We start from the raw sequence: 2881 nt of genomic DNA, 5'->3' as shown, positions 1-2881 counted from the left end.
TTGTAAAACAAGCTGGAGAAGGAAATGGCAAATCACTCTAATATCTTTGCCAATGAAATCCCAAATAGGAAAATGGAAAGTTGGACATGACTTTAATTACTCAACAACAGCAAAATATATGATCTCATATAAAAAAATAATTCACAGAACAAGAGAACACCAACCATTGGTGGTAATTAGGAAAGGCTTCAAGAAGGCCATAGGAATTAAGCTTTTCTCTGAAGGAAAAAATAACTTCTAGAAGGCAGGGGTGAAGGACAACATTCTGGCCATAGTTATCCACCAGTCAAGTCAACAGCCATGAATTAAGTGCCTACCATATGCTAAGCACTAAAATGGCTAGCATTGATGTGCTGCATTAAGGTACATAAATGGTTTTACAACTATTATCTCAACTGATACTCACAAAAGCCTTGAGTGGTTGGTACTGCTGTTATCCCTAAAGATGACAGAGGTTAAGTAACTTGCCCAAGATCATGTAACTAAGTGGGGTTGGATTTGAACTCAAGTCTTCCTGCCATCAAGGTCAGCAATCTAGCCTCTGTGCCATAGAGCTGCCCCCTACACAAAGACATGGAAACTGGTTATGGAACCCCATAACCAGTAAGGGGAAGGCCATGTGACAAGAGCACAGTGTGATTAAGAGGGACCAATGAGGAAAATACTGGGAGGGTTGGGGGACACATATTATGGAGGGATGTAATTGACAGCCCTGCAGGCAGATTATGCATCTCATATCCAAGAACTCATCTCCCATAGCAATGGTCTGAAAAGCTTGATGGGTCTTTTTTGAATGAATGAGCCAAAGAAAGAATGATGGAATCCATAAAGCCAGTGTAATACTGGATGGATTCAAAGCCTTTCTGACTATCATAAAGTTGTTATACATTAATTAGGCAGCAGTGGACAAGCACTTTCCTAGATTTACTGAAAGTAACACACAAATCGAGCTGTAATGTAATTAATTCAAAATTACACAAGCAATCAAGGTGTGCTCACTTTTCTATCAATCAAGGCATAATTACTTCACTGTGAGAAGGCTCCAAGGGGATTTGGTTAGCATTTAATGGGACTTCCAGTCAATAGCGCTGCTCAGAAATTGCCAGGTTATTTAAAAAAAATAAAAACTAGATAAGTGACACTGAACTAAACCTCTGGAGGCACAGTGATAGCTGGTCATGAATTCTTGGGGCAAGATTGCCTTCCAACGGAGAGGTCCCAGAACGGGGAAGTAGGTCGAATCCTTCTTTCCAAAATCTTAAGGGAAAAAGAAAGAATCACAGAATGGGAGAGTTTCAGAGTTACAAAGTTGGAAGATACCTCTAGTCCCCATTCTGCCAAAAATCATTTCAATGTAATATGTAGCCACTTGGTCTTTGTCTGAAGACCTCCAAAGAAGAGGGAGCAGCAACTATCTTCCAGAAGCATCCCATTCTGCTTTTGGACAGCTCCTAATTATTAGGAAATTTTTCCTGGCATCAAGCCTTAGTGTCACTCTTTTAAATGTCTGCCCATTGCTCCCTGTGTTGCCCTTTGGAGTCAAATAAATGCACCCCAAATCCATTTTCCACATGACAGCTTTTCAAATACTTGAAAGCAGGTATCATTTCTAACACGCACACACAAACACATACATACACACCCAAAACTACTCATTAAGGATCTTTTTCCTGGGCAAAATAATCCCAGTTATTTCAACAAATCCTCATGACATGGACTCAAGATTCTTTCACATTCTAGTTGGCAAGTCTTTCCTACCAGCCACGACCCCCTCTCCTGGGAGTTCCAATTTTATCCAGGAGGTAAGAGAGTTCTTGCAATATATTGGACAAGGAGTATTGACATAGTCATGCAGGTACTCTAGGAAATCAATTTGGCAACTGAGAAAAGGAAATATTGGAATGGGAAGAGAGTTGAGGGAGGCCAATTAGAAGATTATTGACAGGCCTAGAGACTAGGAGGTCCAGGGTTCAAATCTGGCCTCAGACACTTCCTAGTTGTGTGATCCTTGGTAAGTCACACAACTTGGTACAGTATTGATTCTAAGATGGAAGTTAAGGGTTTAAAAATGATTATTGTAATAATCCAGCTGATGAATGACAAGTGCCTTAACTAGAGTTGCAGTTGTATTCGTGGATAGAAAGAAATGTAATCACCACATTTTCTCTTCAGGAAAAAATATCCAGGAGTCAAGGATCCTAGTAGGTTAGTGTAGTAATAAGTAAACAAAACCAGGCAGGAATAAGCGCAAATGCAAACCAAAGAGCAGTGATAGAGAGGTAGAGAGATGCCCCAAAACTACAATAGAGTAGTTTGGTAGTGGAGGGGTGGCACACACTGACAGAGCTTCTGTAAGGGCAGACACAGAGTTTAATTTTCCCTATTCCATCCTTCACTGCATCTTTATCAACCCTAGAGTAAAAAAATCAATTTATTCCCAAACCGTGAACCATGAATATAACACATAAATAAATGGGCACCTCAGAATGACTCCCTCAGTCAATAACCAGGGACAATCAGTAGGTCACTCCAACGTCATCTGAATCGCTTTCACTAGATCCCTCATTCCCTCTTTTAGATAACAGCTATTGCCATAGAGAGCAGAGTATGTCTGGATAGCACTTTCCTACCTCCCAAAAGAAAGGGACAGGGCTGAATCTCCCAGGCAATGCCTGCTTCTTCAAGATGCCAGCCTTAGTTTTTGACCTTCTTTTCTGGGAAGATCTTGATTTATTTCCCCCGCCCTCTTCACTGGGGAATGAACATTTTGCTTTACCTCCAGTCCCTACATTCCAAGGGACCCAATCTGCTGCAGATTAAGAGATAAACCCAGAGTTTGGACTCCAGGAAGTGATCCTCAAATTAACATGGCCATCCTGTT

This window comes from Monodelphis domestica, chromosome 2 (genome assembly GCF_027887165.1).
Source record: "Monodelphis domestica isolate mMonDom1 chromosome 2, mMonDom1.pri, whole genome shotgun sequence".
In the NCBI taxonomy this organism is placed as follows: domain Eukaryota; kingdom Metazoa; phylum Chordata; class Mammalia; order Didelphimorphia; family Didelphidae; genus Monodelphis; species Monodelphis domestica.
Note: the sequence above shows the minus strand (reverse complement) of the source record.